This window comes from Dipodomys merriami, unplaced genomic scaffold (genome assembly GCF_024711535.1).
Source record: "Dipodomys merriami isolate MVZ:Mamm:240054 unplaced genomic scaffold, mDipMer1.0.p SCAF_10, whole genome shotgun sequence".
Lineage (NCBI taxonomy): Eukaryota > Metazoa > Chordata > Mammalia > Rodentia > Heteromyidae > Dipodomys > Dipodomys merriami.
This window is the reverse complement of record NW_027202271.1, coordinates 45,448,614-45,466,014: the sequence shown is the minus strand read 5'-3', so window position 1 is coordinate 45,466,014 and position 17,401 is coordinate 45,448,614. Positions and strand designations below refer to the sequence as shown.

General features: G+C 39.2%; 1 protein-coding gene and 1 non-coding gene across 11 annotated transcripts in view; one reads left to right on the top strand and one right to left on the bottom strand.

Moving 5' to 3' along the window:
- LOC138805266 (death domain-containing protein CRADD) overlaps window positions 1–17,401 on the bottom strand; it is a 189,675-nt gene that overhangs the window by 41,321 nt on the left and 130,953 nt on the right. The window lies entirely within an intron of this gene.
- LOC138806332 (small nucleolar RNA SNORA51) lies at window positions 1,288–1,418 on the top strand. The gene has a single exon (XR_011365797.1). It is a non-coding gene; the product is annotated as a small nucleolar RNA SNORA51 (small nucleolar RNA).

Genomic DNA, 17,401 nt, shown 5'->3' with positions numbered 1-17,401 from the left:
CATAGCTAAGGTATGGGACCAACCCAGATGCTCCTCAGTAGATGAATGGATCAAGAAAATGTGGTATATATATACACACATACACAATGGACTTCTATGCCTCCATCAGAAAGAATGACATTGCCCCAGTTGTTAGAAAATGGAAAGATTTGGAAAAAATTATATTAAGTGAAGTAAGCCAGGCCCAACAAACCATAGGTCCCATGGTTTCCCTTATTTGCAATTACTAGTATATGTCTGAGACAAACAGAAACAGTCAAATAAGTTGATGTTAGGCGAAATGAACCCCAAGATAAGAATTCAAATGTTTTTTCTTTCTTGTGATTGCTTCTAGCACATTTATAAGATGATTTTTTTTGTTGCTTTGTATGTCCCTCCCCCACGATATAACCCCTGTTTTCACTGTATTTGATGTTGGTATACTTTGTGGAGGGGAAGGGAAAAAACAAATTGTTTAAATAGGGATACAGGTGGACCCATTGCAACAATGAGATGTACAAGACGTTATGTCGAAACCGAACTTTACAACTTTGGCGGGGGGGGGGGGGAGGGGGCAAGGGGAAACAAAGTGGGAGGCTATAGTGCTTGCAATGCCTGATAAGAAATGTACTCATTATCTTGCCCATGTAATAGTAATCCCTCTGTATGGTATTTTCACAATAAAAACAAAAAAAACAATGACTTGGCACCCTCACAACTTCAAAAGTTACAGATGAGTTTGGTTTTCATTTTGTCCCACTGTGTTGTGTTTTTAACGTAGTGTCATAAACAGATGTTCACATACTTCAATCTTTTTGGTGCTCAAAACTGTCCCATATTTGCCCCCTGGGGCCTCTTCAGGTAGACTTCTGAATCATTTGTCATGACCTCAGTAGTCTTTTTGATGAGCTTCAGATTTGAGATGTCTCAGGTCATTCTGTATGCTTCACAGTATAGGCCCAGCATGAGCCACTTCTTTAAAAAGCTCTGATTTCTTTTACTTAGAAATGCCATTTAGGGGCTGGGAAGGTGGCTCAGTGGTAGAGCGTTTGCCTTGCATGCATGAGGCCCTGGGTTCAATTCCTCAGCACCATAAGCAGGAAAAAAAAAAAAAGGCCAGAAGTGGCGCTGTGGCTCAAGTGGTACAGCACTCGTCTTGAGCTGAAGAGCTGAGGGACAGTGCCCAGGCCCCACGACCGGACCAAAAAAAAAGAAATGCTATTTAGCCGGGAGCCAGTGGCTCACGCCTGTAATCCTAGCTACTCAGGAGCCTGAGATCTGAGGATCACCATTCAAAGCCAGCCTTGGGGCCTCTGGGTGCTTACCACAGACTGTGTTCTTACAGTGACTGTATAGAAAAAGGAGGCAGAGTAAACTTACCCCATATACACCTCAGCCCAGGTCTGTGCCCAGTCTGTATTGTGAGTGGGGAGACAAGGGAGGGAAAAAAAGCCAGCCCTGGTAGGAAAAGTCCATGAGACTCTTATCTCCAATAAACCACTAGAAAACTGGAAGTGGCCGTAGAGCACTGGCCTTGAGCTGAAGAGCACAGGGACAGCACCCAAGCCCAGAGTTCAAGCCCCATGACCGACCAAAAAAAAAAAAGCCATTTAGAGGCCACAATTGGGTACTACAAAAACTTAATGTTACTGAGCTATCACTGATTCTGAGATTTATCTGTTTATTTTCAAGGAACAAATCAAGTACTATAAGTTATGCATTTATACTGATTATCTATCTACTATTCAAATGAAAAGTGACTGCATTATTACATTTTTAGATAATACTTAAGCCTCCTTTCTTACACACAAACTTGGGTCTCTAGCTACATTAATGGACTTACTTATTCACAATTAATAATACTAGCATAAATCAATGATAAGATTAATGAATATAGTTTAAAAATTCTCTATGATCATTTTCATTTTGCCTTTTGCTATATACCACAAGGGATATAAATTCAACATATTTAAAGTTATGAAAACACACTCGATACCATTAACCATTGAAACACAAATCAACCAGGGAATACAAATCAAAACCACAATAAGATTAAAAAAACAATTACGATATCTCAAAGTCATTAGGATATACAGTTATATATAATATTATATATATATGCCTTTGTTTAAGTTGCTTTCTGTTTATGGAAGTTTGGGGTCCCTTTTGCTTTCTTGTTTAATTATAAAAGAAATTTATATGGTTGAAAACCCAAACTATGGAACAATGACACCAAAGAGGTCTAACTTCCACACTGTCTTGGCTCCCTGTTCTTTCTTCTCCTATAGATAACCTTTTTCTCCTCGTGATATCCCAAAAAGAGATCCTCCTAAGGAGAGAAATTTGTACATTGAAGACACAGAATGTAGTTCTAATCAATGTTTTTCACTTTCTATATACGAAGAATTCTCTTGGCAAGTTCAGGGATAAAATATAACAGGAGGATCTTGATGTCAATTTTATTGTGTTGATTTACCAGTCAGGCAAATAACTGTTCACATTCTTCTTTTAATCTATTTTTATGATCATTACATAGTTGTACAAAGGAGTTGCCATTCAATAAAGCAGTTTATGGATAGCATGTGTCTTGATCAATGTCACCCCTTTCAACACCTTCCCTCATTCTTTGCCCCACTTTTCTTAATTTTGTAGGATATGAATTGGAGTTTATGACTTAATTCCCCACCTACTTCCCCTCTTCATTTCTCTACAATAGTTCACTTTCAACCATTCAATATTTCAATCCTTTAGGAAACAAAAGCTTTTAAAGTTCCATTAACTCTTCCTACTTCCTAAAGAAAGATGTCAGTGGGCTGGGAAGGTGGCTCAGTGGTAGAGTGCTTGCCTTGCATGCCTGAGGCCCTGGGTTCGATTCCTCAGCACCACATAAGCAAAAAGAAAAAAAGCCGAAAGTGGCGCTGTGGCTCAAGTGGTAGAGCGCTAGCCTTGAGCTGAAGAGCTGAGGGACAGCGCCCAGGCCCCAGAGTTCAGGCCCCACGACCGGACCCCCTCCCCCCCCCAAAAAAGATGTCAGCAATACTGCCCAACATACTCCACACTGAACAACCAATTTTGAAAATTCATAATGCACATGTATTTTATAAAATGTTTACCATGATTTTAGAAATACGTGAATTTCTACCACTGTAGAGCAAACAATCACCAACTGTGTACACTTCCCAGCCAGAGGGTTTAGCATCCTTACATGAGCCAAAGCCTTTATTACAACCACTGTCTGACCTTGCATTTCATGCTGATCCCAAAGCAACTGCTGCACTGGAATTAGAATCATCTTGGAGTTATTTCTGAATTTGAAGGCTTCATTTGGGTCCCCCAGCATGTTGCCTTGGCTTTTGGTTATTCCCGGAAGGGTCTACCTGGCTCTGCTGAGTGCCTCATATGCCTAGCACACCCCACCTGCTCTGCAGCACTGCCAGGGAGAAGACCAACATTGCTGAACTCATGCTGAGGACATCCAAGTTCATCCTTCTACCCTTATTATTACCTTGATTGTTCCCAAAGCCAGTTCTACTATTACCAAATCCACTGATTCCCAAAGCTAACTGGATTACCACCCAATATTCGACTTCTTTCTGTCATGACTGTGCCTTGGTTCAACATGTATATGCTGATTCCTTTAATAATCCAAGTTCTCTCCATGAAGAGACCAAGCAGCCTGATCATCTGCTAATGTAGCAAAAGCCTTGAACAGTTTGGGAATGAGGCCTTCTTCCACTTATGAACTACTGACAAGAGAACTACCACAGCTCGTTGGCAGTCATGTTCTCTGAACAATACTCACAGAACACTGTTCTTCTTCTCAATGCCTCACCTGGAAGTTTCTGGCCATACCACTGCTCATGTAGAATATGTCACTAAGACATTACTTTCACCTGAGTTTCATATTCTAGAAAACAAAGAAAGCCAAACCCTTTTGTACGGCTAATTTGATATCTTCCTTGACCTGCATTGTAAGAATTTCCCCAAAGGCATTAAAATATTCTTTTGGATCCTGTGCAGTTGGTTTCTGTGGGAAAGTCAAGTATTTTCTGGCCTGCTCTTCTCACTCACACTGCTGATGAAGCATCTGTCTAATCTCTGAGCTAGCAATCCGTATATACCATGGACATGCACAATCCCAGGTGGAGAGCTCTTGCACAGTGAGGCATTAGATTCTTGGAGAATATCCCATCTGCTCCATGAAACTGGGCTATAATCATGACTGCAATACTCTTACATTATTTTCTGGGTTTTGTTGGGGGAAGAAAACTTTTTTCCATCTTGTTTTGTTTTGTTGAGACAGTTTCACTATGAAACCCAGGTTGCTCTCAAACTCTCTTTTTAGCTCAAGCTGGCCTTAAACTTGCGATCTTCTTACCTCGATCTGAAGACTGGGATTCTACATGTGGACTACCATGCCTGGCTGTCATATCATCTCCTTATTGATCTTAAATTGGCTCATTATTCTCACATTCTGTTACTGAACACATTCAGACATCTTTTATTTTCTGCTAGACTGCTGTCATGAAGGCCACTGGGAAAACTGAAGTAGCAAAGGATCCAAGAGCAATTCTAGCTACTGCCTCATTCCCACAGAATGCCCAGCTAGATATTTTTATTGGTTTTCTATTTGTATTTCACTTCTTTTCTTTTTGAACATAAGCAAGTATGTGTACACATACACATACATATACTTTTACTCCATTAATGATAAATACTCTATGGCAAAAAACAGAGATTTTCCTCATTCTATCACATAAGTATAGGAATGTACTACTTAATTATTTACCTATTCCTTTCCGATAGATATTGGGGAGGTTTCTAGTCTTCAGCTATTACAAGCAGTACTATAACAAATAATATTGTGAATTCTGGGTACAATGCTTAAATCATTTCTGTCTTCTCAAGTTAAATGGACCATCTTAAAATGAATCTTTGCTATACATTATACTTAATTAAAAGGAAGCTGAAACCCATGGTAAAAAGTCAGTGTAGAGGACAGTTGTTAAAACTGTGGTCCAGTATACCTGCAAAACAAAAAGTCTCCTGACATGTGTGACAAAATGTAAATTCCCCAAACTGATTCCTTTTCAATAACTGAGTGTAAAATTTCCTGACCCAGTAAGGAACCCAGAGTATACAGAATCAGAAGACTAACATCTCTCCCCACTATAAGTCCTTGCATTCATTCACTCAATCTCTGCATTCATTCGCTCACTCACACTCAGTCCTTGTTAAAGGTTCTTATAAAGGAACCTGACCATTGGCATCCTTAAAGTATTCTTCATAACATAGGGGTTGCTCTTCAGGAACACACACCTAGTTAAGGATACTATAAAAGCAGTCCCAGCAAGGATCCTGTCCAACATAGGAAGGAAAAATAGCTCAAGGCCACCAAGAGAGTGTCTTTGATTAAAGTTATACAAAGGTGGAAAATCTAGATGCTCCAGAAATCATTGCCAGTAATGAGATACACAAAGACAGTGGGGAAAAGAAAGAAAGAAGAGCCCAACCCATTATAACTGTCCTAAAGAAGAATTTGTTCTGCCATAATTTGGTGCATGGTGTACTTTCTGTCTGGCTCTGTAAAGCCAATGAATCTAGACCAGGTTTCAAGTGTGTTTTTAAAAGACAGGCAAAACTACTATAATTTTTGTCATTTTTCCAAAATAGAAAAATATGCACTATGTAGTGGGGAAAAAAACTTAAAGATCCAGAACAGTCTCTACCATCCAATTGAGAAAGTCATTCCTCCAGTACAGGGCTTGCAGTATCAGAGATGGCCAAACAATATGTGGGAGTGACTATGAAAACTTTCAAGGCCGGGTGCCGGTGGCTCACGCCTGTAATCCTAGCTACTCAGGAGGCTGAGATCTGAGGATCGCGGTTCAAAGCCAGCCCAGGCAGAAAAGTCTGTGAGACTCTGATCTCCAATAAACCACTAGAAAATGGGAAGTGGTGCTGTGGCTCAAGAGGTAGAGCGCTGAAGAGCACAGTGACAGCACCCAAGCCCAGAGTTCAAGCCCCACGACCAACAACAACAAAGAAAAACTTTCAGGATAGGGGAGTGGGTGAGCTGGGTGGGATGTTTTCTAAAACCTCTGCTCTGGGGAAAGTATCTTTAGTCAACATATATTAAAGGTCTAGGGAAATTAAATCACCCCTGGTACTCACCTTACAATGGCTGGGTAGGAGCAGAAAAAATGCATACTGGGGGCTAGAAAGTATTTTAGTGGAAAGTAAAATTTATACACCCTCTTTTCTGAAGAAGAACTTAAGCAAATGGCATTGGACTAGGGATTGTAAAGTCCAAACCTCTATTCTTTATTAGTTGTGGGTCAAAAGAGTCACAAACAGAAGAGTTCTCTTTTCCAAATAAATGTTGATTTAAACACACATTCCATAGAGCATATAGTAAAATTAATTCCTTTCATATGCAAAAGTTGATACCACTGTGCTTTGGTGAGATAAAGTTGTATGTTTAGAAAGGGTGCAAAAAGGGCATGGCTGGCTTCTCTCATAAGAAAATTTTCATGAAGAAAAGGCATTTTTGAAGGCCCATGAAGATGTACACATGGACCAGCCCAGCCAATTTTCCTTGCTGACAGACAAGAGGAAAGAGGAATAGACAGAAGGTAGGAAGGTAAATGGGAGGAAGGAATTGGAAGCAAGAAATCCTAGCAGTTCATGGATGAGTCTTAAACTACAAGTGAGGCTCTTGGCCTTTGCAGAATATAAGTTTAGCATCTATTAAGGGTTTTACTCTGGGTGTTTTACTTTAAACCCTTCTGTGGATGAAATCTATAATCCTATGATATTGGTACCATTCTTATCTTCACTTTTTAAGTTAGAAAACTGAGACACAGAGGCAACTTACCCAAGATCACCTTACTAGGAAGTAGCAAAAATCAGGCTTTCAGTCCTGTCATTCTGCCTCTAGAACCTACGATCTCAGCCTCAAAGCTGTCTCTGGAAGAAAAGAGGCTGCGTTACCACAGAGGCTGATGGGCCTGGCAGAAAGGTAACTTTTACGCTTGCTCTGTAAAGAAACAGGAGATTCAAAATTATGGTATACAAGGTGGGAAATGGGCTAGACTCCACCAAGAGTTAAAATAGATGGAAGGAAAGACCTGGGACTGGTGGCTCATGTTTACAATACTTGTTTCTTGGGAGGCTGAGAACAAGTGGATCCTGTTTCAAGGACAGCCCTGGCAGAGGAGTTTGAGAGATCCCCTTCTCAACCCACAGCAGGGCCACAGTTGTATATGCCTATTACCCCAAACTATATGGGAGACTGAAATTGAGAGGATGGAATCCCTGGGCCAGCCCAGGCAGAAAAGTCTACAGAACTCTATCTCAATGGAGGGAAGCTGAACAGGGTAATATGCATCAGTGATCAAGCAATGTTAGGAAACTTAAAGTGGATGCATTGTTGGTCCAGGCATGCACCTGGGCAGGAAGCAAGAACCTGTCTTAAAAATAAGCACTGAAAACAGGAAATGTGGCTCATCAGTAGAGATCCTTCTTAACAAGTGTGAAGGCTCTAAGTTCAAACCCCAGTACTGCCAACAAAATGAAGGAAAGAAGAAGGAAGAAAAGAAGGGAAGGAAGAAAGGAGGGAGGGAAAGGAGGGGGGAAAAACATATGCTAACATGCCAGCTGTTGCTTCTTAGGAGCAACTTGAAACAAAGAACTTCAAAGATGGTAGGAAAGGGAGACATGACTATAGCAACATCAAAAGTAACACCAAACAGTACCTACCTGCCATATCTGCCACATACACAAGCAGAATATCAATGTTTATATTGCTCAGGCCATTTCCCGATAGGCAAAAAACATGCAAAAACTTTTTGCAGCTCTTCCATGCACTCTTTATTCATTCAACATAAGCTTCCATTTGCAGCCCAAGCTTTGACTAGAAGACTTCAAAATGGAGATGGTACAATGATGCCTGTGGAACTTTGTGATCATTAGCCTGTGTGGCTACATCAGCCATGGCTCACGCCTATAATCCCAGTTACTCAAGAGGCTGAGATTGGAGAAACATGGTTCAGGCAGACTCTTATCTCCAATTAACCAGCAAAAAGCTAGAAGTGAGGGTGCTACTCAAGTGGTGGAACACCAGCACCAAGAGAAAAAGCAAGTGAGAATGCATGGCCCTGAGTTCATGCCCAGAGCCAGTACAAAAAAAAAAAGAGCTTATAGGAAGGAGTAGCAAGTATGAGGACCCCAGCAAAACACACACACACACACACACACACACACACACACACACACACACACACACACACACACACACACACACACACACACTTATGGTCTACTAGGGAAGAGGAAATACTGAATACATCTTAACATAAGTATGGTTTCTGTTAAAAGTACTCTGGAACAGGAAACGTAAGTGACAAGGCCCACCCATAGATTTTAGAGTTGTCTATAACACTACAATGAATAAACTAGAATTCTTACACTCACACAAGCCCATCACAGTTATGCCATTACCCTTCATGCACTTTTATTCCACAGCAGTCTCATTTTACAGTCTTTTGTTTATTTGCTATTGTGAAGCACTAAGTATGTGCTGAGCATTATAAAACTATTTCCTGTTATAGTCTTCAAATGCTAAGGCTGCCATGGAATTCACCCAAGTCTGCTCTAGAATAGCAGCCACAACTTCTGACAGTTTTTGTTTTGACAATATAAAGTAATAGTCACATTACTTCATATAATTTATTCATTACTATGGGGAAATGAGCCATTCAAAGAACCATTGCTTGTTTTCTAAAAAAAAAAAAAAGTAAATACTGACTGCATCTCTTTTGTTATGGTGAAAATCTCATAAGCATTGCTTCTAACCTACTACAGAGAAAAAGTAACCCATTTTATTACAGACTTCTATAAAATCAACAGAGCTATTATATACAAACAGATCTTGTCATCTTTTCTTTGAAGACTAATAAAACCATTGGGAAAAGAAGGAAGGGGTGATCCAATCATCTCATCCTCTGAAACATGGTAGAGCAATACTGTTCACTATAATCAAATCAACCAAAGGGTTCCTGATATAGATATACTGCCCAACTGCCAAAACCCTTGGAATAACCAAGTCAACCATTACTTCTCAGAACTTAAGACTGCACTTGCCTTTCTTGGGTGATAATGGTAACATCACAAAAGATCTTTTGAGGGTATGAATGTGGCTTAGTGGTACAGTGCTTGCCTATCATGCATAAAGCCCAGTACCTCAGTACCACATAAACAGATAAAGCTAGAAGTGGTGCTATGGCTCAAGTGGTAGAGCACTAGCCTTGAGCAAAGAGGATCAGGGACAGCGCCCAAGCCCTGAGTTCATGCCCCAGGACTGGCAAAAAAAAAAATTGATTTCCAATATTTAGACAGTTCCCAAAGCTATCTCTTTTTTTTCCTATGCTAGTACTAGACCTTGAACTCTGAGCCTCATACTCTTGTTCAGCTTGTTCTGTTTAGGGATAGAGCTCTACTATTTGAGCCAGGCCTCCAGTTCTGGTTTTCTGCTGATTAACTGGAGATAAAGCCTCAGGATTTGTCTGCTCAGGCTTGCTTTGAACCATGATCCTCAGATCTCAGCCTCCTGAGAAGCTAAGATTATAGGCATGAGCTACTGGTGTCCAGCATAACCTATTTTTAAATATGTACAAAACAAAAATATCCATAATTATATTAACTTAATTCAGAAAGTCATCTTCTCTAACCTCTTATCCACTGTCTGAATATCTGCTAACAGATATACTCCCTGAAATTTCCAATTTATTACAAAGTGTTTCATTATTTTGATGTGAAACCTATTTATAGCTTCAAACTACTATCTCTACTTTAAGCTGTTGGATATGACATGCCTAATTCTTTCTCATACTTAACAACATAAAAGTATAAATAGGGATTAAAACCCAAAATAAGTAAGAATGCACCTAACTACTTTAAAGATATTCACATCCAAGCCATTAATTATATTCTTGGATACTCTATGAACTGACAAATATGCATAAAGAAACCTAACACTCTGAAAAAATCAAAGAGAAGGCAAACAAAGACAGTTTAAATACTGAAAACAATTAAAAGAGTTTGATTCCCAATAATCATAAACCAAGGAGCTTAATGTCTATCCTTAGCAAAGTTAAAGAACAAATTATAGACTGGGGCTGTACAGCACTTGCTTAGCATGTGAGAGACTCTGACCCCACTAAATAATAATAATAATAGTAATAATAATAATAGAAAAAATATTTATTTATTTATTTATTTTGCCGGTCGTGGGGCCTGAACTCTGGGCCCTGGGCACTGTCACTCAGCTCTTCAGCTCAAGGCTAATGCCCTACACCAGTTGAGCCACAGCGCCAGTTCTGTCTTTTCCTGCTTGTGGAACTGAGGAATCGAACCCAGGGCCTCATGCATGCAAGGCAAGCACTCTACCACTGAGCCATCTTCCCAGCCCGAGCAAATAATTTTATAGATCTGAATTTCCCAAACATGCTCTCATGAGATGATACATACTTACTTTTCCATCAACCTTAGAATCCCTCAGATTAAAACCTGTGGAATGCTTAGACTCATAAGCACATGGGTGGCAATAAATACCAGGAAATGCCATGAGTTCACAAAGAACAATTCAAGCCAAATACTTATTCTCTTCTTTGGTAGAGCTGTTTCAAGAGATTAGCGATCTGCAACAAACAATATTTTAACTTCAGTAATTAACCTGAAGTCACCTTGCCATGAATAAATAATCTGTATAAAGTCATTCAAGCAAATATGAATATACCCTAATTAGAATATGCCTATAAATCTATAAGTAAACCCAACAGATAATAAAAGGCAAAAAATTACACTTGGACATGATAAATTAAACAGGACTCTAAGCATTCACAGTCAGACCAAAGGAGGATATTCTTAGAAGATCACAGGGTTCAATAGCTATGTGCAAATGATCATATAAAATGATGCTTATCTGCGGCTGGGAAGCTGGCTAAATGGTAGAGTGCTTGCCTTGCATGCATGAGGCCCTGAGTTCAATTCCTCAGCACCATATAAGCAGAAAAAGCCAGAAGTGGCACTGTGGCTCAAGTGGTAGAGCACTAGCCTGGAGCTGAAGAGCTAAGGGATAGGACCCAGGCCCAGAGTTCAGGCCCCACAACTGACCAAAAAAAATGCTTTTCAAAATGAACTCCAAGAAGTAGAAACAAGAGGTTCTTTTTTTTTTTTTTTTTTTTTTTTGCAGTGTTTTTTTCCTACTTTTTTTCTCTTTTGTCACCTTATTTGATTTCTGTACTTTTTTGTCTTGTATGTAAGTTTATCTGATTCGAGAAGAAGAAGGGGAAGCACAGAAATAGTAGGGAAAGGGAGAACTAATTCAGCAGTGATACTAAGTAGACACTGCTGGAAATGAACTATATAACTGGGGGGAGGGAAGAGAGGAGAGAACTGGGAGAAAATGAGGGAAAGGGTGACACTGTTCAAAAGAAATGTACTCAATACCTAACTTATGTAACGGTAACCTCTCTGTACATCACCTTTACAACAAAAAAATATGAATGTAGCCTTAGTAAGCCCAAATGAACTCATTTGTTTATAAACCACCTGTAGAATTTTCCAATGATAAGGTTAAAGAAGTGGCAAGTACCTCAGCAGATGAATGGATCAAGAAAATGTGATTAAGTGAAGTAAGCCAGGCCCAAAGAAACATAGGTCCCATGGTTTCCCTTATTTGTAATAACTAGTATAAGTCTAGGACAAGCAAAAAAGGTCAAAAGCTATGTACATATGACCATATAAGATGATGTTAGGCGAAATGAACCCCAAGATAGGGATACAAGTGTTTTTTTTTCTTTTTTGCTATTGTTTTTAAAGTACTTAAAATGCACTATGTGATTCTTTTGTTTCTTTTGTATGTTCCTCCCCCAGGGTATAACCCCTGTTGTCACTGTATCTGATTCCGGTGTCCTGCTTCTTGTATATACATTTTTATAATTTGGGGAGGAGAAGGGATATAACAAACTGCTTAAATAAGGATATAGGTTGACCCATTGTAACAATGAGATGTACAAGACATTATGTCGAAAACGAACTTTACAATTTTCAGGTGGGGGTGGGGGAAGGGATAGTAGGTGAAAAATAAAGGAGGAGGTAACAATGCTCCATAGGAAATGTACTCATTACTCTACTCATGTAACTATAACCACTCTGTACAGTATTTTTATAATAAGAAATATATATGGAAAAAATATTTTTTTAAAAAGAAGTGGCAAGTAGGAGAGGGAAACAGGAAAGAAGGGTAGGAAGAATCAAATCCTGAATGTTTTGTGACCCCATGCTACTTCCTAAGCATTCTTATCTTTCATTTCCAAATTTTACAAATCACCTGCCTAACAAGTTTCAGGTTTACCAAAGGATCCACATCAAAATCTTGACTCTGAATAGTCTTAGATGAACATTTAAAAAGAAATCAAGCCAGCTATGGTAGTATATACCTGTAATACTTGGGAAACAGAGGCAGAAGTTCATAACCACTCCAGTCTACACAGTAAGACTGTTTCCAAAAAATAAAATAAACAAATAAAAAAAGAAAAAGAAATCAAGAGAGACTTTGTGTTTTGTTTTGCAGAGGTGGAGATTAAATCTACAGTTTTACACATACTAGGCAAGCACGGCACCACGGAGTTACATCCCCAGCCCAAGTCTCCATTTCTTAGCAGACTGATATTCCAATTTCCTCATTTTAGTGAAAGGTGAAAGATTTATATGATCTGAAGAGAAACCAGAGTATTCATTTTAGTAGACTATATATTGTGGCTCTTCAATACAATTTACTGGGTTTGTGGGGTTTGGGGGATATTTTTATTATCTTTAGTTGGACAACGAGAGTTGACATTTACGGAAGCAGTTTATGAACACGGTGCATCTGAATCAATGTCACCCCTTTCAACATTCTCACCCACCCCTCCTAGCCCACCCCTCCCTTCCCTTACTTAGCTTAATTTTAGGTTTTGTACTCAATTCTTTGCCATTTAACAAAGCAGTTTACGCATGCGATGCATCTTGATCTGTGTCATCACTTCAACATCTTCATTCTCCTTCAATCGACCCCTTCCCTTATATTTCTCAACTCTGTGGTATACACAATGCATTCTTGTTTGCATTTTCTCCCTTCCCCCCTATTCTTCTACCCTTCTCCCCTTGGCACCACCTTCCCCTCTTGCAAGTACCCATTTCCTGGTACTTACTTTGTTGGGTTTTGATACTGTACCATTTGTAAGGAAACGGAAAGACTTGGAAAAAATTATATTAAGCAAAGTAAGCTAGATCCAGAGAAACGTAAGTTGCGTGGTTTTCCTCATTTGTGGTAGCTATAATGTACCTATAAATCGTCAAGTAAACACACTGGGTGGTAAGCAAGATGGATTAACTCAAGTGTAATAGATTCTATGGAGAGTGCAAATAATATAACTCTTTAAAAAGACAAAGTCAAAGCCTAACAAAATATGTATTTGTTTATTTATGTGCCTTATACTATAAACTATAAATATCAGACTTTGAAGCTATTCAGAGCTGGAGCTGAATCGAAGCCCATCACTTACTGGCTATGTAACTTCGGATTTATAAATAATTATTCCTTAGCCAGTGATCTGTAAAATGAGTTTGATATCAATATCTACCATGCACAGCTGTCATAAATACTATGGAAAAAAAACCACTAAATTCTCTTGTATGGCATACTGTCCTGAGTATAAACTCAGCATATTTAGTTGTGACATTATTAGCCTGCATGCTTCAATTTATTCTTAACCATGTTTATGTTACACCTTCCAGCTTGAAGATCACTCTCTGGGATAGAGAAAGAGGGAAGCCAAATAATTGAGTCAGTCTGCTTTCAATAGAGGCTAACATTATTCTATCTGCCTCAAGCAAGGAGCTTTGCCTATACTTGTCCCTCTTGTTTTGAACATAACTTTAAAGAGCCCTGTTTTGTTGCCTTTTAAATTCTCTCCAGCCGCACTGTGGTCTGAACTTGAGTTTTGCAGGTACACCCTCCTCAGTGGACGCCACTCCTGCATTAGGCCTTGACCATGTGCTGGTCTTTGCTCTTAACATCCAAGCCATTAAAAGCTTCTTGTTCTAGAACAAGGTTTGCTTCCCGCTTCTTAATCCAAGTGTTAGGATTTTGCCATTAGAATTTTCCTCTTTTTATTTATTTCCTTCTATATTTCCCTTTCTCTTTTTTCTTTTTAACTATCTTTCCTTTCAAATTATCTAGACATTGAAAATTATTTCTATTTTTTCTGAAATATATTTTTCTCAAATCATTTATCTGGTTATGACTGATTTTCCTTTTTTCTTCAGGTATGAAGTAATACATCAGGGTAGATTACTCCTTTCAAAGAGCTTAGTTACTCTTGCTTCAATGAGCAGCTTTTTGAGTTGGTTGTGGCTCTGTTTCTAGTATATTTCTATCTTCAATCTGTAGTTTAGAAAAATAAAATGACAAGAAATCTTTTGCTTTCTACTACCTGAAACTTCTACTAGTCAGTGGAGAGAAAATCCTCATCAACGACTGTACATCAGCTTGGGGTAATTTTAATATTTAGCTGAAAATAAGAATGTGCAGCATTGTATACCAGAAAAGAATTCTAACCCACTTGTTGACACTAACCTACAATAGTTGTTCGGGCATATCTAAAATATTTTGGCTGCAAAGGCAAAAGAAGAGGTTACACTTTGAAGTTAAGTCACCGTTCTAAGGAGGTTGGCAAAAGATGAAAGCTTATAGCTCCAACACAGTAAGTGGTAGAGATACCTTGCTCTTATGTTCTTGAGTCCTGTGAATTCATAAACAAGAACACAAAAAGGAATTCTACTAGAGGCTGTAATTTGTCTTTAAAATGTATTTTGGAGAAATCAAACCAAACCAAACCCTGTGTGGCTATTGTTATTATATGACTAGCAGTAAGAATAAAATAAAAAGCATACAAATAATCATTGTAATTATCTTTCAGTTTAAAATGTAAAATGTTACTGCTCATTTATTGAACAAGAGTAAATCACTCCACAGAGGGGCTGCCTCAATCGTACCATACGGATACTAGGTTTTCCTAAAGGCCTAGACATTCACAGATTCAAAGTAAAACTTCTACGTCTGATAAGAAACTTGGTTATTCCCTCATCAGCCACGAGCTTTATTCTAAGCATAGCAATAAATTAAAAAATATCCACCAATGATCATCCATCTGATATGCATGTGCCCCTCCTCGCTCACACATGCTGAATGATCCAGCACATTTTATCTCATTGCTACTTTCTGTAGCAATTCAAAAAAAAGAGAGAGAGAGAGAGAGAGAGAAGACAAATATTCCTTGGAAAGCTTCCAAAGTGGGTAAGATTCCTTTCTGCATTCTAATTAAGTACAAGGACTAATTGTTTCTTATCCACAGTATATTCTTAAATAAAGTTTTTAGAGAACAAAGCATATCTAGGGTAATGCATCAAATACAGTGTAAAGAAAAAGACTTCTTTCCGCTTGGTCCAGAAAACTTGGCTATTGGATCAACGTTGAACCCACACACATGTGCTGTCCTGCGTTTCTAAAGTAACCTCTTGGCAAACTAGCAGTAGCTAGCTAAAAATAATTAACCTCCAAATGAACCATGGAGACCTCAGTTCCTCCTGAAGTTGAAAAATCTCAGACCTGAAGGTAATTAAGAAGGTTTTTAGATGTTCTGGTTTGATGTGACTTTTGCTTCAGAGCCACGATGGGGAGGAATGAGCAGAGGAAATGGTGTGCAGAAGGCCACAACCACAGGGAGAAATGGGTTTTAGCACACAGGTGTGTTGATTTCCCCTTAACATTTAGTGTATACTCACTGCAAGACTAACCCCATTTCCTGGAGCTAAAGTTCATCTGTGATCACAACTGTTTGAATGCCAGCTGCCTTTTAGATATTCTCATCATAAGACTTACTAGTAATCTAGTTACTTGCACTATGAGAAAAACTTAACTGCTGAATTTTAAACTGACCACACTTACTCACCAGCAAGGGCCTCATCTTTGTCTGTGACCCTATGTCTTCCTCTTTTTTTCCTTGACTCAGCAGCTGAGCTCAGCTTCCTCTCTGACCTTCCTTTTCCAAGTGCTGGAGCTCTCAGCAGGCATTTCTAGGTCAGCCGAGGAAACTATTACTGCCTTCCAGGAGAACAGTATCTTCTGTGTATTCGAAGACTAAGCAAGAACAAGAAGCAGTAATTCAGTGTACTAACCTTCATTCTGACCTCTAACACATGGTATTAACTGCCTGAGTTTCTACTCTACAGGAGAGACCCTAGAGACCCTAGAAGGCACCCCTACAGCTGGTGAGCCTCAACAGGGCCAAGTAAAATGCAAGTCCCCAGCAAACCCCCTGCCATGCTGACTTGACAGTATCTTCCTGGCACAGCCACACACCCAGAATAACGCTACAGACTCCTTCCTCCTTTCCATCACATCCCATGCATTCTGCCATAACTTTTTTTTATTGCTTTATTGGACTGAAATCCACACATCATTAAATTTGTTCATTTAAAATGTGCAATTCAATGGTTTTTAATATATTCAGAGTTGTACAAGTCTCACCACAATCTAATTATAGAACATTTCCATCATGCCCCAAAGAAGCCCTGTGCCTATGAGTACTAGTCACTTGCCAAATCCCTACCCCCACTCCTCGGCACTAAGCAACCCAGGTCTACTCTCTGCCTCTAAGGTCTGCTTATTCCAGACATTTCATCTAAATATGCAGGGTTTGTTCACACAGCTACTGCTTTCAGGGTTCATCTACCCTGCAGTTTCTACTGCTGCATAGTGTTTCATTGTCAGCATGAGCCACATTTTCTTTCTCCACTCAACTGTGGATGAAGCTTGGGGTTGTTTCCACAACTGGGCAGCTAGAAACAAGGATGATGAATGTGAGTTTTCATAGGAACGTGTGTTCATGGATCCTGGCCACTACTTACTTTTAGCAGCCTTCTATTATTGTGCAGTACTGGGGATTAAACTCAAGGCAATCTTACCACTTAAGCCATGCCCCTAGTGCTTCTGCATTCATTTTGTTTTGCAGAAAGGGTCTTGTGCTTTTTCTGGGGTTGGCCTGAAACTGTGATCCTCCAACCTCTGCCTCCAGACTAGCTAGGATTACAGGCATGTACCACCATGCCCAGCCAAGATTTTCTTTAGGAAAAAAAATATGGTAAACAATCATTTCTATCCACTGTAGACAGAATAAAAACAGGTATAACCTTTCTGGAGAACAATTCCTCAATACTTAGCAAAACTTTAAACATCTGTGCTCTTTGACATAAGAACTTCATTACATGTCCTCTATAAATAACTGCTTGCAAGCTTGCAGATGGCTGTATTTTT